Raw genomic sequence first — 25,714 nt, forward strand, 5'->3', positions numbered from 1 at the left:
TTAACAACATGGATCACAAATGAAAGAAATTTACAATACTAATTCCGACTTTTCGCGCTGACGACATAATATAATTTTTATCTGGTACAAAGTGTTGGCATACAGACAGACTGAGACAATTGCACAGGACTTTTCACTCCGGTTTGTCACGTAATCGTGACGCATATAGTTTCATAAGCGACAAAAATCATTTCACACACATATTCTGATCGATATAGTTTATCACGTTTGCAAACTCTTCATGGAGGCGTAGCAGCTCTTAGGAAAGCAATATAGACCTCGTGTAGAGTTTCAACCCAAAGGCATTTGTCTTTAAAACGGGAATTACATTGATGTAGATGCGCAGGGGCGCTTTCAACTGAAACGGCCGACGGTCTCGAAAGCAGTTCAAAAAAAGATTAAGTTTGGCAGTGAACACAATAACATTTATAAAACTTTCCATGTTACTCAAGACTCCAATAAAGTCTTCAAACCTCGCGTTTTCTTTAACGCCTGTGAGTTTTGGGACGTGGACTGTGTCTTTGTCAGAATTTGACGCTTCTGCAGTGTGATTTTCTGTTTAGACGCATCCGCGTCAAATACTAAAATAAGCTCACACCTTACAGTGTCTTGCTACGGATAGTGTGCAGTTAAGTCCACATAACAGGCAAGGTCTAAAATCCATACCGGATTCCAGCACTCCTTTTTAACCTGAAGAGTAAAGAGAGCAAGTTTAAGGTGTGTATCTGTGTATCTGTTAGCGGCGTCGTATCTCCCAAAAGTAACGTCCGATTTTAGTAGTTTCTTTATTTTCTATCCGAAAGCTGGTTTATTTGAGACGGATCTTAGCTATATTCCTTCAAAGACTGATCAGCCATTAGAATTTCATCAGCCAAATTAAGTAACAGTGTTCTCCTCAGCGAGATCTCTTGATGTATGCCACGTAATTAGAGCTACTTCGAGTTACGTTGTACCAGATTGGAGTACGCAAAAAGATCTAAATGGATCTGCATGACAGTACAAATGGTGACAATTATTGAACTACATGAAATAAAATCGTCATGACTTCTGAACTCTTTTAGGATGTTCAGGCTGCACGGTTGGCCGAGGACCATGATGGGAATAAATATGCGTAGCATGGTTCGATTTAGCGACGATGCCCGCTTTCACTTGGATAGGTTCCTCAATAAACAAAATTGGCGCAGTTGGAGGACTGAGAATCCGCATTTCGCGATCGGGAAGTCCCTTGCCCTCAACGGATGACTGTGTAGTGTGCAACGTCCAGTCACGGAATAAACGGTGGGATATTCGTTGATGGTACGGTGACTAACGAACGGTACTCTAAGGTTCTGGAAGATGATTTCATCCCCATTATCCAAAGTGAGTCTAATTTCGGCAGGTTATGGTTCATGCAGGACGGAGCTCGACCCCATCGAAGCAGGAGAGTTTTTTGATATGCTGGAAGAGCACTTTGGGGACCGCGTTCTGGCTCAGGCGTACCACTGGCACGGGCTTCGATTGGCCGCAATATTCTGAAAACATGCCACTCCTTTTCGAGGGCCTGTATTAAAGACAAGGTGTACAGCAGTAACCCCACCACCACTGATGAGCTGCAAACAGCCAAACAGAAGGTCGTCGACAACATCTATATTCCGACACTTCAGCGGGTCATGCAGAATTTCACGAATCATCTGCGCCACACATCGCCAATGATGACAGGCATATCGAACATGTCGTAACCTAAATTCAAATATCTGTAGTGACGTTTACGTGTGCAATAAACTGTCTGCACGCCGTTGTTTGCAACAAATTTACGGTTTTGTTTTTTTATAAATGAGGTGTTGAGATCAAAAGAGTGACACGTCAGTCAACAGTAATTTTGAGCTGTACAAAGAAAACTATATAATCTAGAACAGTATTATTCCCAAACCTTATATCTACTTCCACGTTCTCGTCAGCAAGAATAAAATTTTATACCAAAATCTGTAAAAATAGAACAAATGCAAGTAATAGAAAACAATATGATTAAATGACTGACATATCCCCTTCTTTATTTAAACAACACTAATTTTATCATGAACGTTGTGTAACTAAAAGAATAGTATATTTCCAAGCAAAATATTCTTTTCAATCATTTCAACATGTTTATACAAATCCGAATTACTTCTATAAACACTCATAATTAAATAATACATACACAAATAGATAATATAATGGAAAAAATGTTCTTTTTAGTGCTTTGGCTTGTAACACGGGAAGCTAATTCCATATTTCTACATATTCAACAACCCTGTTTATTTTGTGAATGTACGTTCACAAACTTGTCACTAATGATCACTGTCAAAAAATTCAGTTCCAGGTTCGTTGTCCTCCACTTCACCCGTCATATTATTAATGACTCATTTACTTAGAATATTATCAAAATACTTACAAAACGCTCAATGCAGCACGTTATCATGATTTCATAAGGGATACTCTACCTGTGCTGCTAGTACATGTGCCTTTACAAGTAAGACACAACATGTGGTTTATGCACGATGGAGCTCCTGCACATTTCAGTCGAAGTGTTCGTACGCTTCTCAACAACAGATTCGGTGACCGATGGATTGGTAGAGGCGGGCCAATTCCATGGCCTCCAAGCTCTCCTGACCTCAACCCTCTTGACTTTCATTTATGGTGGCATTTGAAAGCTCTTGTCTACGCAACCCTGGTACCAAATGTAGAGACTCTTCGTGCTCGTATTGCGGACGGCTGTGATACAATACGCCATTCTCCAGGGCTGCATCAGCGCATCAGGGATTCCATGCGACGGAGGGTGCATGCATTTATCCTCGCTAACGGAGGACATTTTGAACATTTCCTGTAACAAAGTGTTTGAAGTCACGCTGGTACGTTCTGTTGCTGTGTGTTTCCATTCCATGAATAATGTGATTTGAAGAGAAGTAATAAAATGAGCTCTAACATGGAAAGTAAGCGTTTCCGGACACGTGTACACATAACATATTTTCTTTCTTTGTGTATGAGGAATGTTTCCTGAAAGTTTGGCCGTACCTTTTTGTAACAAACTGTATGAATGCTGTTGACATGAATTGCAGCTTTGCAGTTTTTCTAATGCTAATTTTCCATGGTATTCCAATGTGGTTATTTACCAGCTACGGTTGCATTCGTGGCTACCGGATAACAAAATATCGAACTCCTCTCTACACCCCCCTCCCTTACCTAGGAGTGGGACCAACCGACATCAAGTCTAAAGTGATGGCATTTTATGTCAAACGAACATGGAGCATAAAGTGTAACGATCCAGGCTGCATTAGAGCAAAACTGTACGACATCGTCAATCCAGAAAGCGTAGAGTCACCGATAAAAATATAAAAAATAAGTTTTAAACTAAAACACATTAGGAAATATTATCTTGAACTAAACTATCTCAGCAAAAACTTTAAACTCCAAGAACGTTACAGCAGAGGCGATTTTAGCTGAAATGCGAAAAGAAGGAAAGGAAAAATAACATAGAAACTAAACATGCTGGAATAGCATGGAGTGTGGTCTGGAAAAACATCAGTAGTGATGTTCTTTCGTCTGACGTGAATACAGCGTGGCACAAGGTAGTCAATAACATCATCAGCACTAATGAGCATCTCTTTGTCATCGGTTTAAGTGACAGTAACCTCTGCAGAAAATGGAACCTCTTTGATAATGTGCCAAATAGGTACACATGTGGAGCTCGGATTATCAACTGGACGTGGACCCCGGAGAAAATTGCTCAAATAACAAGAACTACAGCAAACAATGTACCGACTAACATTTTCTTCAGACCGGAAAAAAGTTACTACCCTCAGGCAAAAAGTAATGCAATGATTTGGTTAATGGGCAAATATGCAAGTTACATTTTTAACAATATTGGGAGCGATGAACATATTGAATACAAGATGTATATGGAAAATGAATTCGAGAAAACACTTACGCATCAGAATCACAATATGGAATATGGTAACATGCTCCGAATTGTCTTCAACAGAATGGGTATAGGTTAGGAATACGTGGATTCCTCGTGGAGACAAGGAGGGTTGGGTCCCTTTCCCGAACCTAACCTCACCTGTAAGTCACACATGCAAAATAAATCATTAGTACTGCAGATGCAATAAAATGACGGCAAACATCTGGTCTGTTATAAAGGAAGATTTTGAACTCCCTAACGGTACGTTTAGAACGCTGGAACTGACAAAAATAACAAGGCAGTGAAGGATTTTGCGATGTCGCTGTTCGAGACTGACCTTCTGTCCACGTAATTTTCCTTGGAGGGAACACACGTCAAGGATTTACTGACTGATTAATTTGGGTCTGGGAAATGATGATGAGGAATCTCAGGCAACAGAAGAAGAAAATGTGCATGTTGAACTGCCTCCAGTTGAAGTGACAGTGAAGGTGCTAAATGTGTGCTACTGCTAAAGACTGAATACCAGTCCTCATTCTATGAATGTTGTAATTTATGACTGCAATTATCTGACACCTTATTTATGTCATTTTATTGTAAGCTAGCCATTTTTGTGAAAATATAGTAATCAATAGCGTCACGGGTTCGTAATTAAGTTTGATGTGTTAATGGAAAAAAATGAACGGTGTTTTCTTGTTTCTCTCAGCTGTCATGTAGAAATTGTAAAACATTTTAGCGCTGAACGTAAACATACTGTAGTATCGCTTCCCGCTTCAGAATCGGTAGCTACCACTCTCTAGAGCACGGAGGGGGACTGTAATTCGTGCTGGACTTGTCGTTGTTAGCACCGGATACGATGCCAACGTTTGCGATACCAAATACAGCTAACAATCAGCAGTGCCGTGACGGTTGCGGAATCGGGGAACGTGGCCTTGATCGTAATCCGTCTACAGTGTAACTGAGAGAGACTTACATACTGTGTCTATTTAAAAGCCGCGAGTGGATGTACTCCCGTTCGAGTATCGCGACGGGATATCAACAGCCAGCCGGTCACGAAACTGTTCGGCGTACTCTCATGAAAGTCACGTGTAGCATCAGATAAATTAATAATAACTGCATGTCAACTGACCGAATATGAATCACAGAAATAAATATCTGAACAGTGAGATTTAAGTAATCAATTGGCTGGTAAACAAACAGCGTGACTGAACGGCTAATAATAGGTTGTTACGCATCGTGAATATATCACTGTAGCGGAAGTGCTGATTACAGATTTATCGTATCCCTAAGACAGTGTATCAACAGTACAGTCCACGTTAATTTGTTTTACTGTTAGACCTTACGTGACTCTTTACAAGACTTTTCTGGTTCTTATGACGTATATATTCTCACAACCTGAAGCTAATTAAATAAACAATTACAGCATTAAATTGTGGTTGGCTGTTGTACCAGTGAGAGGAAAAGCTACTAGAGGAAAAACAGATCTAGACAACTCGTCGTTAAATTATCCTATGTTGTGAACCTGTGGTATCAACGTTCGATACCACACTTGTTAGGGGTTGCAGTTATCGACCGCGGCCCGTAATAGATATCGCTGGGCCCGCGGGTCGCGACTAGCGGCTTGTGACAAGTATCTAGCGAGCTCTCGTCCACTCTTGCTCGGGACGTCAACTAGGAATGTAGCATAGCCTTCAGCTGATAGGCAGAAACCTCTAACAAGGCGTTTAATAAAGTATGGCATAAGTAATGCCTCTCTAGATATGTTTGTAGTTATATATATGCAGCATATGAAAAAGGCTGTAACACAAGTTAAGTACAGTATATGTTATTTTTTACCAACGACTACTAATTACATTACTAGACATTAATATTGCCACACCACGAAGATGACGTGCTACAGACGCGAAATTTAACCGACAGGAAGAAGATGCTGTGATATGCAAATTATTAGCTTTTCAGAGCATTCACACAAGGTTGGCGCCGGTTGCGACACCTACAACGTGCTGACATGAGAAAAGTTTCCAACCGATTCCTCATACACAAACAGCAGTTGACCGGCGTTGCCTGGTGAAACGTTGTTGTGATGCCTCGTGTAAGGAGGAGAAAGGCCTGCCATCACGTTTTCGACTTGGTAAAGGTCGGATTGTAGCTCATCGCGATTGCGGTTTATCGTATCGCTACATTGCTGCTCGCGTTGGTCGAGATCCGATGACTGTAGCAGAATATGGAATTGGTGGGTTCAGGAGGGAAATACGAAACGCCGTGCTGATCCCAACAGCATCGTATCACTAGCAGTCGAGACGACAGGCATCCTATCCGTATGCCTGTAACGTATCGTGCAGCCACGTCTCGATCCCTGAGTCAACGGATGGGGACGTTTGCAAGACAACAACCATCTGCACGATCAGTTCGATGACGTTTGCAGCAGCATGGACTATCAGCTCGGAGACCATGGCTGCGGTTACCCTTGACGCTGCATCACAGACAGGAGCGCCTGCGATGGTGTACTCAACGACGAACCTGGGTGCACGAATGGCAAAACGTCATTTTTTCGGATGAATCCAGGTTCTGTTTACAGCATCACGGTGGTCGCATCCGTGTTTGGCGACATCGCGGTGAACGCGCATTGGAAGCGTGTATTCGTCATCGCCATACTGGCGTATCACCCGGCGTGATTGTTTGCGGTGCCATTGGTTACACGTCTCGGTCAACTCTTGTTCACATTGACGGTACTTTGAACTGTGGACGTTTTATTTCAGATGTGTTACGACCCGTGGCACTAGCCTTCATTCGATCCCTGCAAAACCCTACTTTTCAGCAGGATAATGCACGACCGCATGTTGCAGGTCCTGTACGGGTCTTTCTGGATACCGAAAATGTTCGACTGCTGCCCTGGCCAGCACATTCTCCAGAACCTATCACCAATTGAAAACGTCTGGTCAATGGTGCCGAGCAACTGGCTCGTCACAATACGCCAGTCACTACTCTTGATGAACTGTGGTATCGTTTTTAAGCTGCATGGGCAGCTGTACCTGTACACGCCATCCAAGCTCTGTTTGACTCAATGCCCAGGCGTATAAAGGACGTTATTATGGGCAGATGTGGTTGTTCTGGGTACTGATTTCACGGGATCTATGCACCCAAATTGCGTGAAAACGTTATAACATGTCAGTTCTAGTATAATATATTTGTCCAATGAGTACATGTTTATCATCTGCATTTCTCCTTGGTGTAGCAATTCTAATGGCCAGTAGTGTACTTCAGTGGTTGCAGATACAGACTGTGGAGGCAGCTCTTTACCGACTTCGCTCCAAAACCTGCAGTATGAGTTTCTATTTAGCATTGGCCACCTGTCATCATAACAACTGACGACGAAAATCATAACAGGATCAATAGCTGTGTGTGAACTTCTGTGAACTATGTTATTAATTTCTGAAACAGAAGTTGTAGTCCAAAAACTTACTTTCTCGCTTTGAGTAAGAGGTTGTTCTGGCCGTCAATATACGAGAGCTGTTCGGAAAGTAAGGTCGAATCGATCGTGTAATGGAAACAACTGTGAAAATCAAAAATATTTTATTAGAACAGTTGGCTACACCTTGCAGCTATATCTCTACATGGTCGCCTACCATACTTAGACATTTATCGCAACGTTGTACCATCTTTCCAATACGCTCGTCAGAGAAGGCAGTCGCCTGTGCTTTCCACCAACTGTCTACGCTGCTCTGCAGCTCGTTATCTGTCCCAAATTGCTGTGGTTCACGTGAACCACTAGAAAGTGGTTCACGTGAACAGAGATGAAGCTCAGGGAGACCTCATTATGGGCTGTATTGGGGGTGATCAAACACTCCCCACTGAAAACGCCTGCAGGAGCACCTTCATTGACCCTCCAAATTGTGGCCGAGAACGGTCATGAGCCGGGCGGTTTTGGGCGCAATTTTGACGGATAGCGCGGCCCCTCCCGCCGGAGGTTCGAGTCCTCCCTTGGGCATGGATTTCCGTGTTGTTCTTACCATAAGTGAGGTTAAGTTAGTTTAAGTAGTGTGTACGTCTAGGGGCCGATGAACTCAGCAGTTTGGTCCCTTAGGAATTCACACACATTTGAACATTTGAATTGTCATGTAGAAGGAAACGTGTCACAATAACGTTATGTGAACTGCATGATATCACACGAAATCTCTCACCAGGCCCTCATACTTGGCGGGAGAGACTATTACGTTCTTATTGTGTGCTTAGAATTGATAGAGTGACGTAACGTGATCGACGGCCGTACTAATGATTCTGCCCAATACATGTGTGCAAAACTTCATCGTATTTTCACTGTCGTTTCCATCTCGCGACCCACTGGATCTTACTTTCGTTACAGCCCTCCTGCGGTAGTAGCACTTGGCGTAACATTAAAACCTGAAGTAAAAGCTGGTCATTGCAATTATATGTTGATATCTGTGCGAGCAATCTGTATGAAACATTTTTCGCGAGTTATCAAGATATAACAAACAGCTTAAGCCACGTCGGAACGAAAATTTATAACGTTTTAATTTTAAGTTATAAAACAGAAAAGCGGCTAGTCCTAGCCTGTCGATCAGATTTTGATCACATACTGGCGATTTATATTTATGTATAGAATGTCCAAACAGGTAGTGTAATATGAGTTGCATGTGTTATGACACAACTTCGATCAACTGCAACGTCTACCGTATCTGTCAGTGGACACTGTCTTGAAAAAGAGGAAAGGTTAAAACAATGTGATGAGCGGTATGTGAATTATCATAGTTCTATGCTCTGCATCTGTATGTTAAGATTTATACAGATTTTTTTATTCATCTTGGCAAATTAATATCGCAGTGTGCTGTAACAAGTGAAAAATTTTGAAAACCAGTGCTGAATTACGGAGATGTGTACAACATATCGACGTTTTAAGTCCGATCACGCAAGTTGCAAAGTAATGAAACATTTGACTTACAATGTAAGAGATAAATCTGATGAAGAGGGTATTTGGGATGAGACGGATGTAGTTGTGCGGAAATTTTCATAAACTTGCAAAGAGGTGGCATCGGAAAACGTCGAAGCGTATAAGATGATGACAAGGTATGAGACTACGTGCCATTGGAGGTACCGAGGTAGATGACGATGCGATGGTGGTGCGAAAGCCTGACAATGATAATATTATGAAGCTGATTTGTTGTTGTTGATGATGATAACGATCATGATGATGATGATGACTTTATGCTGTGCGATGGTAGCCAATTGAATAGAATAATATGGATGGAGACGCAGATAGTACATCTGATAAATTGTTGCTTAAACAAAATATGTACTTTTTTAAGTAATAGGCTTCGTGAAGCCTCGATCTCCGTCTGGCACACGTGACGTTCTCAGACGTTGCTAATGCCTTCGCCAGTTTCCATTCATGAACTATCATTTTTTACATTATTTGCACTGAGCTTTGTCTCTCATCTTGAATGCATACTCTACATTGGGTTTTCCAGACATCTTGGATTTATCATAATACGTTTAACTTCCTGCCATTTTCAATTGAAATAGTCTTCACTTTGATGTACACCAAGCTGTTTCACATTTCCAGCACTTTTTACTTCTAGGAATGTGTTCCTTCTGTCATCTTACATATACCCGTTCCATTTTAACCCTAAAAATCGTTTTGTTGAAGGAGGAGAGTACAGATGTAGCGTAATTAGAAGTTGCGTTATGGGTGGTAGAGTTGGGAGATATTCTGACACAGCCCGAACTACCTTACTACCGTCACAAGATCAAATATTAGTCACATCCTTACAAGAGTACACTGGTGACCATCGAGTGCTGTAGATGATGTGTAACTGGTAGCAAAAAGTCATGTGAAGCTCCACTCTGTCGCAAGTCATGATGTTTGAAGTGTGTATACGTATGTCGTTTGTACGTAATCAACACAGTTGGGTTCACAAGGGGACGTGACAGAATGGCAGAAAGGAGCTGCCGTGTTGGGATGAACTCGCGACCACAGCGTGATTGGTTGCCTTATTTGCTGGTGCATTAAGGTAGTGTCCACCGTGTTTACAAATAATAGTGTACTACTGCAGCCATGTAACACGGCGCAGAAACAGTGGTCATAAAGAAATTCCTAACTCCCCATGCAATGAAGACGCCTTGTCATTGACAATAGATTCCTGTCCCGACAGGAACTGCTGTTTTCAGTGAATGGTTGTACTAGTACTTCTCGTCCGGTTTGAAATGAATATCTGTGGAGTAGCTAGCAATAGGCCATTCTGCACAGTAGCACATGAAGCTGCCGTAGATCGACGTAGCTATAGACATCGTTGCAATTTGATAGCTTTAAAGGATCTGGGGATTAATGAGAGGGTTCTGGAGGATATGAGTTCCACGAAGCATCTTGTATATTGTCTTCCTTATTGAGCTGAGACGGCGTTACTCTGTAAACCAGTGACTAATTTTTCCCAGTGTGGTTACTATCAGCTGTAGTTATTTAAAAACACTGCTCTTCCTACATAAAGACGCAGTTCCTTACTACCTGGCCCGTTTAAATCCACCCTGATATCCACACAGTGACCAGATTCAATAGCTCGTGTCGAACGGCAGTCACATCAGAATAGGTGACTGCCCCAGCTCGTGACGGCAGCTATCGGAGGAAGCGGTAGACGTGTGTGGCCAGCGTCCCGTCCGTCTTCATTAGCGCCTCGCAACCGGCTGATCCCTGGAGATCTCACGGGCCCGCTCAGCTCTCCCAGTCCCGGGAGACGGCGGCCTGCAACCTCTAACTTACTTACCAGCTTGGCCAGCCGCACCTACCCCCCACCACTCCCCCCTCTACTCCCTAAATCCCTTCTCTCTCCACCACCCTGCCACACTTTGCACGCCTTTCTCAGGCAGCTCTGCACCGTTTGAATAATTAACGACGTCCGCTGCCATCTAGTAGTCGTAGCTACCCCACATAGCCGCTGTAGCCGATAAATTTGATCCCTTTTCTAGCGAGAATAAAACTGTGAGCTCGAGTAATTCACGACTCAATTGACATTTTTGCACGTTCCTGACAAAATAACGTCTCACTTGACCTTCAGCCTATGCCGTGTAGCTCCCAATAAACACGGAGCTGTAAGGTACGGATCCTCCACACACGCAAATCGAGTTTGCCTTCACTCCCCCCCCCCCTCCCCATAGACGCCTACAATTTTAATAAAAATGCCACAGATGCATACGATTTGAACAAACATAAGGGGAATGTATGAGATTTTATATAGGAAGAAACTGTTTTACCACAAAACAATATGCAAATTGTTTTACTTTAATAACGATAACATTATTTATAACTGTACTTATTAGATCACTTTAGCTTCCAGGAAAAGGCAATTTGGTAGAATACAGCTTTTGAAGAGGATTCGTCTGTAAATTTGAGAAGTAAATACCATAAAATCTGAAGAATAGAAGCAATTGGGTAAATAAAAACGAAAGCTGGTAGTAAGTAACCAAAACCAAATTTGCACTTCAGTTTCTTTAACCAAAAGTTCAGTTTTAAAGTACATTGTATCATCATTTCTGTTTCGGCTGAGTGAAAATGTATGGTCGTGTTTTCGTTATTTGTGGGGACGCACAAAGAGTAGTCATCAGTTTTTCTTCGGTAGAGGACCAAGAATTTGACTGACATGAAGAACCGTTTGACATCGTTGTTAAACTAGAGAACAATGAGCAATGAGCTAATTAAAAAGTGAGGAGTCATTTAGTTTGTAAGCATGTAAAATTTGTCATTTCGAAGGAAAAGGTTGTGCTGATGTTTCGTTTTTGAAAAACAAGACGAATCAAACATGTTTATTTTATGAAAGGGAGAGTCAATTTGTAGCAAGGAGAGGTTCTTCGAAAGCACTTCGTTACTTCTGGGTGTACGACTTACAGATGTTGGATGCTTAACGTAGTAACAAACATACTAAGGTCATCATTTTAAAGTTATAATAAACTTACAGAGATACATCAAATTGGCTTGGTCAGTAGAATAGAAAACCACACCTCATGCAATGTTTTTTTTTGTTTTGTTTTTGTAACGAATGAAACATTTTGTGTGGGGTCCTGCCCACTCGTATCGTATAAGGTACCTAAAGGATGCTGCGTTCTCGGAATACTATGCAACAGATCAAGCAAATCACATTATTAGTTTTTATTACAATAAAGAAGATAGACAATACTTATCTTTGAAATTACGACGCTGTTGCAAGCGATGGGCGTCATGCAAACAAGTAATGTTCTTCGCTATAGACAATGTTCTTGTTAGCAATGGATATGGATCACTAATAAGTGCCATTGTAGTGTCGCTCTACAACTGTGTGAGTCCCGGTCTGGTACAGCGCGAAGACGGCAAGAGCGGCGCTTATATTCCCTTCGGCTAGAGGCCTCTCCTGTCGTGGTGCGGTCCTAGTCAGCAGGCCCTTGGCCGACGTCGTCTTGCCGCCTTCTCTGCTCTTGCGGTCTTCATCCTCGTTCCGGAGCTTGTAGCTAGGCTAGAACGTTTTGGACCATATAACGTTTTGTCTTTTTATTCTCCTGGATGCAAAACATATTTCAACACTTCGCTATTCACGACAAAGACCTGTAAGTCGAAAAAAAAGTTGCCGAGATTAACACTGTCGTTTGTATTGGCTTCTCTCTGTGTGGTGGATAAAACACTAAGTCTTCATTTATTTGTGTGTTATAAAAGCACAAACTAGGTACAAAATCTAACAATAGGCTCGAAGTTGGAGACAAGACCTGTAAAATAATGTAACATGATTTAGTTTCCCACATTTCTTTTCGGAATTATCAACTTATTATTTAAAATTTGAAAACTGTTTCGATTCACCCCATTTTACAATATGTTATACTACTGATTTAAGAACTATATCAGCAAGAAACCCTATCAGTAGAAAATAGCAGTGTGTTTGGCCCATTATCATTTCACACAGCGTTTCTAAATACACGTATACACACTGTGGCTATCACATTGTCGTTGTTTATAACATCATCTGCTTTATCGATTGAAATTTGCATACGTGAATTTGTGCATCTAAAGAGTTATAACACCAACATTAACAAAATTGTCTCCAATTTATTCTCTGATACTGTAATTACAATGAATCGAAGCGTTTCGGATCACGTCTCCTTCGGCCGTACGAGATAATGTTCCCTGTCATAGTAAACCCAGTAGTAGAATTTAAATCTATCAATGTAAGACTTTCAACATTAACCTTCAAATGAGTAAACAAACTGCATACCATTGTAAATACACATGCACCAACAAATGAGAAAAACAGAAAACAAAAAGAACAAACCGAATTTTTTGCTAGGACCTGTCAAACACCTCAGACCACATTTCACCCAAAAACACAATATGTTGCTGGGAGTCTTTACTGCTCTAATCGGCAAAGAACGTCATCACCGATCCATAGTAGGTAAACTCCCTGAGCGTCAAAGAACCGATACAAATGGATAAAGACTTATTAGTTCATGCAGAGAACATGAAATTGTTCTAAAATCTACATTTTTCAAAAACTCCTTAGGAAACAAACTACGTGGGTATCCCCGAATCCAGTCTGTGGGAAGAAACAACTTGACCATGTTACTATAAGCAGACAGTCTACATCAGAGATACTCAATGTAAAAGTTGCTAAGAGTGCAACTTAAGATTCAGATCACTATCTGTCTATCGTTAAATTCAAAATTAGGCCTGTATATAAAGGAAAGAGCCAATATCAACCTAAAATGTTTGACACTCAGAAATTAACTAAGTAAGGTAATTTCAGGACACTTTTGGAAAAGAGAACACCTAAAACATGCGAACAGCTTCAAAAAGACATAGACAGACAGCAGAAGAAACCATTCTCCTTAACTAAAAATGGTAATGAGTCTGGTGGAATTAAGAGTGTGACGAACCAATCCTAACAAGACAATGATCTTGGAAAGTATGGAATGCAAATAAAAATGATAAAAAAGGAACTCCCTAAAAGAAGCCAGGAAGCAAGCATCAAAATAGTTTTAAAAAATAAGTACAGTATATTAAAGACCGACTACCATCAATAAACTTGAACTTCAAACAGAACAATACTAAGAACTTTACCAGAACTTTCAAATGTAGCTTAAAGAAATTCACTTCACCTTGTCTATTTTTCAAGGATCCAAAAACGCAGAAAATATGCAAATAATAGCACAGAGACCTGTAGAATACTTGCCAGATACTCTGAAGAACTACATAACTGTGATCCACCGAAAGATAAATTTAATTTCGATATTGTAAACCCAACACCATCGGACTCAAAACCGCCAACCACGGAAGAAATAAAAGAAATCATAAAAGGCCTTAAAAATAATAAAGCACTTGGAGAGAATAATATAGTAGCTGAACTATGGAAGTACTTTAGTGACAAATGATACAATAAGACTTTTATCCATTGTGGATGTGGAACACTGCGACTGTGGTGTGAAAAGGTTTTCAGAAATTACTGCAACCAGTCGCCTTTTATGTAGATGTATTTTATTGAACCATGACCGGTTTCGAGCTGCCTAGCAACTCATCATCAGATGGTATATACATTTAGTGCTTTTTTGCACCCATTGTGTGGGTGGTTGAGTATCTGTGGCTAAACAGAAACGAGAACAAATAATCGCTACATGTGGTACAGTAACACGAAATATTTACAGAATAATTTATGTTTAACGTATAAGAGCAAATAATCACTACATGTGGTACAGTTACATGAAATATTTACAGTTTAATTTACGTTTTGAGGTGTTACTTACAGATAAATCTTTCTGCAGGTATACTCAACCACCCACACAATGGGTGCAAAAAAGCACTAAATGTATATACCATCTGATGATGAGTTGCTAGGCAGCTCGAAACCGGTCATGGTTAAATAAAATACATCTACATAAAAGGCGACTGGTTGCAGTAATTTCTGAAAACCTGTACAAATGATACAATGTCTATCAGAAATACTTAAAGAAATCTGGAGAACACACAGCTTACCATCAGAGTGGACATCTGCACTAATACATCCACTGTATAAAAAATGGACGAAAACAGGCCCTAGCAATTATAGGTGAATCTCCCTCTTACCAGTGACCTATAAAATCTTGTCTAAGGCGCTTGTAAAAAGAGCAGAACAAATACTTGACAGACAACAAGGAGAGTATCAGGCTGGATTTCGGAAGGGAAGGTCATGTGCAGAGCAAATATTATACTTACGTAATAGTAATGAGAAAGGTCAGGAACTTAAAATATGTAATTACGTTTGTGGATTAAAAAAATCCATGATTCAATTGATAGAAATACCCTGCTTGATATCTTAAAAGAATTGGAACTCGATACTAAAACAACTGAAATATTTAAAGCAACTTTGACAAGTATAAAGTCGAAAGTAATATTTAGGGGAGAGCCCTCAAAATAGTCAGGTGTCCGACAGGGAGATGGTTTGTCACCTCTGCTTTTCAGCTGTGTGTTAGAGAAGGTAGTTGGATAATGGAGGAAGGCTGTCAATACTAAAGAAACTAAGAAGAAATCCAAACAAGATCACTGTCAACTGTTTAGCCTACGCAGATGACACGCCATTGATTACAGATACGCTAGATCATGCCCAAGAACAAATAAGAGAACTGAAAAAGCAAGCAGCCAAAGTAGGACTACAAAATTAATATCCTTTGAAAAACCAATTTTCATGACAAACATCTGTGATGCTCCTCAAAACAGTGCAGTTGACATCAATCCTATACGCAAAACAGATTCCTTTAAATACCTAGAAAAGTGGATTGCACACAATGCAAAATAAAATACAGCTATATTAACTAGAATGCACAAAATGGAAAGAGTGTTTCATGTAACCAAAACCTTTACAACAAAATATCTTAAAATCGTTGTCCTGGAACACGAAATTAAGACACTAACAAACAGTGGCCAAACTTGAAGCTCTGTATGCAGCAGAAACACTTAAACTAACAAGAAAAGGCGATCTTGAGAAAGTAGACAAGTTCGAAAGAAGAATACTAAGGAAAATACTGGGCGCTAAAAGACACGATAATGCTGAATACAGGTTAAGCAAACAGAGAGCTATACATGAAAACTGAAGAAGTAACTGATATAAAGAGGAAGAGAAGACTACAGTTTTTTGGACATATATTGAGAATGGATAACAGCATCTAACCAAGCGGATATTCACATTACTCAATAGCTACAATTCCAAGTCTGCATGTTTCATAGGGATTGAAATTGACATGGAAAACGCAGGAATTACAATAGACACAATGGAAAACAGAGCACATTTCAGAAAGGGAGTTCAAAAGGCAAAATTTCAGGAGAGAAAGAAAACAACTACACGAAAGAGGACTAAAGAAGAAACGGATCAACACCCTAAGATCTCCAAGATTGGCGATCCTTTAGAGAAGCTCGAAATTTAGCGCCGGGTTCAATGCGAGATGCCTATAACCGTTTCCACAACGTAACTTTGTCTCGAAACCTGGTAGAAAACCCAAAGAGATTCTGGTTGTATGTGAAGTTTGTTAGCGGCAAAAAACAATCAATGCCTTCTTTGCACGATAGCAGTGGAGATACTATCGAAGACAGTGCTGCCATAGCAGAGTTACTAAACACAGCCTTCTGAAGTGCCTTCACAAAAGAAGGCGAAGCAAATATTTCAGAATTCGAATCGAGAACAGCTGCCAACATGAGTAACGTAGAAGTAAATATCCTCGTAGTAGTGAAGCAACTCAAAACGCTTAATAAAAGCAAGTCTTCTGGTCCAGACTGTATACCAATTAGGTTCCTTTCCGAGTATGCTGATGCATTAGCTCCATTCTTAACAATCATATACAACCGTTCGCTCGACGAAAGATCCGTACCCAAAGACTGGAAAGTTGCACAGGTCACACCAATATTCAAGAAAGGTAGTAGGAGTAATCCACTAAATTACGGGCCCATATCGTTGACGTCGATATGCAGCAGGGCTTTAGAACATATATTGTGTTCGGACATTATGAATTACCTCCAATGAAACGGTCTATTGACACACAGTCAACATGGGTTTAGAAAACAACGTTCCTGTGAAACACAACTAGCTCTTTATTCACATGAAGTGCTGAGTGCTATTGTCAAGGGATTTCAGATCGACTCCGCATTCCTGGATTTCCGGAAGGCTTTTGACACTGTACCAAACAAGCGGCTCGTAGTGAAATTGCGTGCTTATGGAATATCGTCTCAGTTATATGACTGGATTTGCGATTGCCTGTCAGAGAGGTCACAGTTCGTAGTAATTGACGGAAAGTCTTCGAGTGAAACAGAAGTGATTTCAGGCGTTCCCCAAGGTGGTGTTATAGGCCCTTTGCTGTTAGTTATCTATACGAACGATTTGGGAGACAATCTGAGCAGCAGTCTTCGGTTGTTTGCAGATGACGCTGACGTTTATCGACTAACAAAGTCATCAGAAGATCAAAACAAGCTGCAAAACGATTTAGAAAAATATCTGAATGGTGCGAAAAGTGGTAGTTGACCTTAAATAATGAAAAGTGTGAGGTTATTCACATGAGTGCTAAAAGGAACTCGTTAAACTTTGGTTACACGATAAATCAGTCTAATCTAAAAGCAGTAAATTCAATTAAATACCTTGATATTACAATTACGAACAACTTAATTTGGAAAGAACACATAGAAAATGTTGTGGGGAAGGCTAACCAAAAACTGCGTTTTATTGCCAGGACACTTAGAAAATGTAACAGGATATCAATGATACGATGACATTGCTATCCTGAGTGAAAGTGAAGAAGAATGAAATGATCTGCTGAACGGAATGAACAGTCTAATGAGTACACAGTATGGTTTGAGAGTAAATCGGAGAAAGACGAAGGTAATGAGAAGTAGTAGAAATGAGAACAGCGAGAAAATTAACATCAGGATTGATGGTCACGAAGTAAATGAAGTTAAGGAATTCTGCTACCTAGGCAGCAAAATAACCAATGACGGACGGAGCAAGGAGGACATCAAAAGCAGACTCGCTATGGCAAAAAAGGCATTTCAGGCCAAGAGAAGTCTACTAATATCAAATACCGGCCTTAATTTGAGGAAGAAATTTCTGAGGATGTACGTCTGGAGTACAGCATTGTATGGTAGTGAAACATGGACTGTGGGAAAACCGGAACAGAAGAGAATCGAAGCGTTTGAGATGTGGTGCTATAGACGAATGTTGAAAATTAGGTGGACTGATAAGGTAAGGAATGAGGAGGTTCTACGCAGAATCGGAGAGGAAAAGAATGTGTGGAAAACACTGATAAGGAGAAGGGACAGGATGATAGGACATCTGCTAAGACATGAGGGAATGACTTCCTTGGTATAAGAGGGAGCTGTAGAGGGCAAAAACTGTAGAGGGATACAGAGATTGGAATACGTCAGGCAAATAATTGAGGACGTAGGTTGCAAGTGCTACTCTGAGATGAAGAGGTTAGCACTGGAAAGGAATTCGTGGCGGGCCGCATCAAACCAGTCAGTAGACTGACGACAAAAAAAAAAATAAGAATTGGGAGAGAGTGTCACAGAGATGCTGGATTTGGGCAGGAAATCATCAAAAGAAAGGCGTTTTTCGTTGCGACGGAATCTTCTCACGAAATTCCAATCATCAACTTTCTCCTCCGAATGCGAAAATATTTTGTTGACACCGACCTACATAGGGAGAAACGATCACCACGATAAAATAAGGAAAATCAGAGCTCGTACGTTAAGATATATGTGTTCATTCTTTCTGCGCGCTAAACGAGATTGGAATAATAGAGAATACTGAAAGTGGTTCAATGAACCCTGTGCCAGGCACTTAAATGTGATTTGCAAAGTATCCATGTAGAAGTAGATGTAGATGTAAAAGCATGAAGGAAATTTGGAAACAAAGGAAATCTAATACATGAAGAGTAGCCAAAGTAAATTCATCGTACCCTCCAAATGGATTATTCGATAGAAGAAGAAGAAGTGCCGATAACTTGTTATTCAGTGTTTTGCGACCCTCATTTGTGTGTTAGTTTGCTGATGCAGTGTGACAATGCAGCTACACCTTGCAAGCACGCCAGTTTTTGTTGGGGGTTCTCTTTTCTGCTACTTTTACTGTCATCAAACCTCTTTCGTCACTTTAACACATACTTGGGGGTATTTTAAAAGCATATTAATGTTACACTGATGACAGGTGTATCTAGCAGAAATCTTTGAATTAGGAGCAGTTTATCCAGCTGCATTCTTTGCCGTTCGGGACGATTCCTGTTTAGAGTGCCAGGGAGCCCCCGTCACTTTGTGATAGGACCAAATGTGGGGACCCTTATATGAAGTATTCGGTACCAAGCTTTTACGTATTATACAATACACATTTCAAAGTATAGCAAATTAAAAAAAAACTTTTAGTGCTCCGTATTGTATCAGGCAGCATTACACACGAGATATTTAAAATGCAACACACCCATTTGGACAACTACAGCTCATTTAAGTACAATCAACAGGAATTTTTAATTAGTGGAAAAATATTTTATTTTATTGTAGCTATCAATTTTACATTTACAGAAAAACCAATTATTTCAGTTAGAAACGTTAATGTTAAAATCAGTTCAGTCATGAAATAGAAAATTAATTTTCAAAATTCTATTATTCTGAAATAGCTGAAAATTAACTTTTGGGCTGATTTGTGGCTAATTGGTGAACTGAAAATTACGTTCACTCTCAAAATATTATGTTCCTATAAAAACTCAAACCAGAATTAATTACAATGAGTGCTAGAATCTTTTGTCATAAATAAACTATTGATTCGATTATATGGTCACAACGAGATTATTATGTAAAATTTGAACCTCAAAATATATTTCCGCAATATGTAAAGTACTACAAAATATGTTAGCATCAAAATTCCTTTTGCAATTAACGAGCTTTCATCATTTTGCGTCAAGTATTTTATCCACATTTCTGTAGGATAATTTCGATAGTAAATTAGAAACGCATTTTTAGATTTCTAATTTGTTATAATCAGTCACTTATTACAATTAAAATTGTAACAGTAATTTCTTATTAAACAACCAAATTTAAATGTAGCTCAATTAATGTGGCTTTGTTGGGCAATACCGGTACTTTCAAAGAACTTGTATTGTGAAGCAATGGTATTGCTAAGAAATATATGCAGTAAGCCTAAGAGTTCGTGATTGGCAGTTGTTTTCAGTTAGTTCGATTACATAATCTTAAAGTCCGTTTCTTTATACTGTGCATGGTACCAACGTTCCGGGACACTATAAACATTAACGCAAAATGCAAACTATTGGTTGGTGTAAATTATTTAATACCATTGGCTCTTCACATTGGCTCCTGGAACTTTTGCAATGAAGCAAGTAATATTATGCAGCCCAATTAACATTGAACTGGTGGAGAAAAGACGTCAAAACCAACAAGATAAGTACACACTCCAGGCAATTTATTGAACGTAACGCAGACTCGTAATTCCAACGAAAAGTTTTAGCTAGAACCTGGTAAAAAGAGTATGTCAGAAGATTCAGGACCTAGGAGGAAATTGTATCGAGAACGATATTTTGTTCCCGTGTTTACATTCAAATTTACAGAGAGTCGTTGCCATTGTTGACCCGTGTGGCGAGGTCGGTACCCCATACCTGCCTAACCTTGGCACCGTCCATGAGTGTCTGTGGAGCTAGTGCTCTCTGGTGCAGGGACAGTGGAGTCTGCAGTCGGGTCAGGGGTTTGGGGGAGTCATGGAAAGCACGCCCTACGCGGTGCAGCGTGCTTGCTTTGGATTAGCGTGCCAAGCTTTCCCGGTGTGCGTATGTTCCAGGAGAGGGTCCCGTGTGTTGGCGCTGACGGTATAGTGTTCTGTGGTAGTTAATGGGGCGTGCCACCCGTTGCTAGTGTATTCCGGTCGGACCGTTTGATGAATTGTGTGACCCGACGTTCGCCCGGCTTCCTTGCTGTTTGTGATACAAGATAGAACTTGGGACTTGCCGCTAACAGTTTTAACGGTGAGCGTTCTTTGACATTTGTCTGATACCAGCTTCAGCCAGTGGCTCTTTTTTGTGTTGCTCCAGTTTAGTGATTACTGACTGCTTTGGTGCTCAACCCTCAGCAATGCTGATTTGGCAATGTCTGTTTCTGAACTTTTGTCACGTGTGCTCAACCCTCTCTCTCATAGACAAACTACTGGATCCATTAAGGATAATTCCTCTTAAATCAAAAAAGCAGATACCGCAAGAAGATCATTTTGGTCTAGGTCTTTTTAGTGTTATTAGATCTTAATTTCTTTCAGAGGGTCTTTCGACCTGTATATGTGACTTTACACTTTAGCTGTTCAGCTTTTGTTTATCAGTAAGGGAGCCCCCACTGGTAGCAACAACAACTGTTGTACGGAAGCATTAGTAGTTTGTGATTCTTGTGTGGTTTTAGTTAACAGTTGTCTGAGTAATCCTTCGGGCATATTTTAAGTGCTAGTTACTTGTTGTTGTGATTAACTTGTATTTTCTAGCCGAGCATTTATTCACGGTTGAGGTAACCGGTAGCTGGTGCTTTGCATCTTGATAAGATACATGCATCTTTTGGCATGTTTGATTAATTTTAACACGATTTTTTTAAGTTTAATGTTTGTGTTTTGATACTGTTATATTCCTCGTGCTCACTTCTGTTCTAGCCTTGAGTACAGTGTCTTTTGAGATGTGCCAATGAGCTGTTGTTTTAGCCCTGCTTTACATGAGGGAGGTCTTATTTATGTTGTAGCTGAGCCGGTGTTAACTTCACGACTTGTCGTGACGGATCGGGTGTTCGAAGTCTACTTCGGAGTATATTGCGCCGTCTGCAGGCTGGCTTTCGCCTGGATCCTCATAATTCAGTGATTTTGATCTAAGGAAACTCTTTGAGTAAATTGTTTTTCTGAAATTTTTGAAGCATAAAGGGGATATATAAATATATAAAATGTCAGCATCGAGAATCAAATTTTGCACTATGTTCCAAAAGGATTACAAAAGCAGAACTGCAAAATTTAGTTTCTCGATGTAGATGAACTTTTCATAGTGTTGAATTGTTTTAATACAAAAAAAGTAATGAAATTCTTGCAGCTAGTAAATGCATTATTGTCAAAAGAAAGGAAATTATGAATATTCGTAATATATTGATGGACTCTACTGTGCTAAAAAATTTTGTCAATATATTATTTAAAAGAAACGAACGGTGTTCAAATTGTTACCCAGTCCTTGCACTAAGACCTGTTGAATGTGTCCTGTCATTAATTAACATCTTCGCTAGGCCGTATCAACCGTATTTCCAAAAGTACGATAATCGGCGTTTCTTTTAAATACCGAGTGGAAAACTGCGTTTGTAATTAAGTTTCAACACTTAGTTTGGAAGCTCTTTAGCCTACGGGTGAAGCATGTTCATCCTAATCCTATATAAAATATCTGAAAGTATTTGAAAATGTAGGAGGAACATAGAAATCAACTACCTCGCAAATTTTTCAGCTCTGCTGGATGAAATCCCCACTAATTGTGGATGGCATCAGTTGGTTATTACGTTTCTGGAGAAACTTCAGCACTCTTTTCCTTGCAAAATTGGGCCATTCGCTGGATTATATGCCTTAATCTCTTAGAAATGAAGAAAATAGGAAGTGCAGGATAGCCAAGGCGACATGGCTGCAGGAAACATGTGAAGAAATCGGAAAAGATGTTATTGTCGAGATTATCGAGTCAGCATACAACAATTAAAAATAATCTTCGGTGAAATGCAATGGTGATAACATTAAGACTGCAATGGAAATCCCACTGTTATAACCAAAAGAGACAGTGAGTAGGTGGAAAGTGTGCGCTGAAGGAATCTATGATGGCCGATGACGTGCTAGAAGAGATAAATGGCTCTGAGCACTATGCGACTTAACTTCTGAGGTCATCAGTCGCCTAGGACTTTGAACTAATTAAACCTAACTAACCTAAGGACATCACACACATCCATGCCCGAGGCAGGATTCGATTCTGCGACCGTAGCGGTCGCGCTGTTCCAGACTGTAGGGCCTAGAACCGCACGGCCACGCCAGCGGGCCTAGAAGAGGTAGGGGATCCAGGATTATAGTAATAATTTGAAAGGTGCTCTGTAAGAATTGAGATGAAATAGGCCACAAGGAACAGAAAACATTCCATCGGAATTTCTAAAATCGCTGGAGGCAATGACAACGAAATGATTGTTCAAGTTGGTGTTTAGATTTACAACCTTTGGTAGCCGAGAGGCTGCGAGGGGGCGAGAGACACCATGAGCTGCAGGAGGCGGCTGTTTTCTCATGTTCTGCACACATAGTTTGCAGATAGCCATTGGCCTCTTTCTTAAACAAGAACTAGCCTCATGAGCAGCATTTCCTAATTCAAGAGGCCCTCTGATATGAACCTAATTACATTGACACTAAGATGTGAGACTAGTTTTTAGAGTATGATATCACGAGCAGAAAGATGACGCCTATGCTTTTAACATTAGTTTTGTCTTATGGTTGGTGTCTCAACGTGACGTGTTACTTTGGTAGGACCTTCTACGGAGGAGGGAAATCTCGCTATTGAGCCGCAGTGTTCTGTAATTTTGCTATCGGCAACAGACACGGTTTGGCGAGGGAAAGGAGCACAGACCATAAAGGAAAGGTAGATTTTTATTACTGACGGGTGGACTTATGTAGGTGTCCGTAGATATTATATGGCGGAATTCAGGTGGTGGTGATCTGTAGGGTTACGTGGGTGGACTTTGGTTGGAGGCGGTCCGTTGAGATTCCTTCGAAGTGAAGAGGAGCGAACCTTAGGGGACGACCAAAGGACGGTGCCGCAGGTAAACCTACGTGCCGTCAATTTTTCTGCAGAGGCACCTCCACACTCGCCACGTTAATCTCCGAGCACAAAAAATTTACGGTGAGCATTAAGGAGACACGCCCCTGAACGGGTTCAATTTTTTGCATTATCTTCACCCTCAGAGTGCAACTGATCAATAAATGAGAGATAGCTCCTGATTCTTAATCATAATTAGGGCCATTATTCAAAGAATGTCAAAAAAATCATTCAGATATTTATTATATTTTGGAACTGACAACAATATTTATAATAGTATAAAGAACGGAGCAGTATTTCACTGAGGTACCATTTTCTTTAGAACCACTAACTGCACATCTTGGAAAAAGATTGAGAGCACAGACAACATTCACATCAGTGTTTTATGCCTCCAATTTCCTTCCCTGATGCTGATTTGTGAAAAAGACAAATAATTTATTTTACTACAACAAAAATATTTATAAATGTAGCTCTAATATCACCGACATCATCATCATGTTATAAATTTTTTCAAGAAATAGTACGCAAGGGAGATAGAGGAGGCATTTCGAAATATCTGTACCAATTTTTGTGAGCTCAACTTCAGTTATTTAGGACAAATGTGTATCTGAATGATGAAAATTGAAGTTTTCGGTAACTCGCAAAAGAAGATTTACAGATTTATTAACCTACAATTACGCTCCTTTGGAACATTCCAGCTGCATATTCCAGTTGTCTTCCTGTTTCCTTATCCTCCATACTCTCTCTCTTCATTCTTTTCTTTATCCTTGACTCCTTGGTAGCAGTTACTGCAGCTGTCTCTGCTTCGGTTACCCGCCGCTTATCAATTACAGTTAGAGCTGAAGCCATTTTCCTTCCCGTTTTGATATTCAGTTTTTTTATAACATTGATCCTTGAAATTGCACCATCATTGAATGCTATTACTGCACCCATTACACCAATCTTCCGCACTGTCAGCCCAACAAATACAGTTTTGGGTATTCTCTCCCGTATAGAGCTGCTGAAGCTGTCATTAGCATTCTGAGAGAGACCATGCATACATTTCCTAAGTAGATATTTTTTTCCAGATCCCTATATATAGGCCTAATTGCCTCCATTACAGCAAGTGGTAAGGAATGCTTGTGGGTATAATGCATGCCTGTAGCATTCCTCGACCAGTAATTGCACCACGAATCTTCCCCTTTTGGACGCAAACCACGCTGTGGGGTTTCATCTGTTGACACTCTGTGAAACCATGTTGCTCAAGTAGCTCGTCTCATGTTCTTCAAACCTCCTACATTTTCCCTTATTGCTTGTCCATGATAATGAGTCAAAGAATCAATTTCACTTTTTGTAAGACGACCTGGACCTCCTACGTGTTTTCCGTCTGACAGTTTCTTTCACTGATGTCTTTACACATAATTTTTTCAGCCGAGTTGACATTCTTTTTTGTACGTGCCCAACAGATTGAAGCTTTCCTATCAGAGTGTCCCAATATGGCCTGTCATTGACAACAGTAGTGTGTCCCCAAGGTAGCCTACATACCTTGCAACACGACTGACCTCTGATCTTCTAAAAATGTTTAGAACTCCTTTCGTTTCCATGTTTCCACTTGGGCCATCAAAGTTCTATACAGAAACACTGGTGCCAATAAATTTACTTCTGCCAAGATCCATCAAATGCTGCTACAATGTCTGTATTCTCAGACAAGGCTACTGTTCCTTCTGCTGCTCTTTTCATTGAATGTTCACTTACACCACATAAAGCATTATGTATTAAGTTATTGTATCTGTCAAACCTCAAGTCCGGGCAGCTCTCCTTCCCCTTCCAATACATCGCATTGCATAAGCAAGCTGAATATTTACGCTGAAATGTCGACTGTCAGTTACTGGAGGCGTCATAGTATCACTATGCATCTTACACGAGTTACAGGCAATCACTAACCGACTTGAAAGACCCTTCCATGCTGAAATATCCTCAGAAACGTCAATACTATCTTCA

The sequence above is a fragment of the Schistocerca cancellata genome, chromosome 7 (assembly GCF_023864275.1).
Source record: "Schistocerca cancellata isolate TAMUIC-IGC-003103 chromosome 7, iqSchCanc2.1, whole genome shotgun sequence".
Taxonomy (NCBI): domain Eukaryota; kingdom Metazoa; phylum Arthropoda; class Insecta; order Orthoptera; family Acrididae; genus Schistocerca; species Schistocerca cancellata.